We start from the raw sequence: 278 nt of genomic DNA on the forward strand, positions 1-278 counted from the left end.
GGGATTTTCCAGGCAAAAGTACTGGAGTGGGGTGCCATTGCCTTCTCCACCATGGGTAATGGGGTACAAATCTACTTGAGGACTGGAGTGTGGCCTCTTTTCCTCAGGAATGAATTTTTAACCTACTCCTCCCTTTTAAAAAATTTTACAATCTATTTATTTTATTTTAGTAAAATATTTGTTTGGTTACATTGGGTTTTACTTGTGGCACACAGGATCTTCAGTCTTCGTGGCAGCACTCAGGATCTTTAGTTGTAACATGCGAACTCTTAGTTGCA

The sequence above is a fragment of the Bison bison genome, unplaced genomic scaffold, assembly GCF_000754665.1.
Source record: "Bison bison bison isolate TAMUID 2011002044 unplaced genomic scaffold, Bison_UMD1.0 scf7180017864331, whole genome shotgun sequence".
NCBI lineage: Eukaryota > Metazoa > Chordata > Mammalia > Artiodactyla > Bovidae > Bison > Bison bison.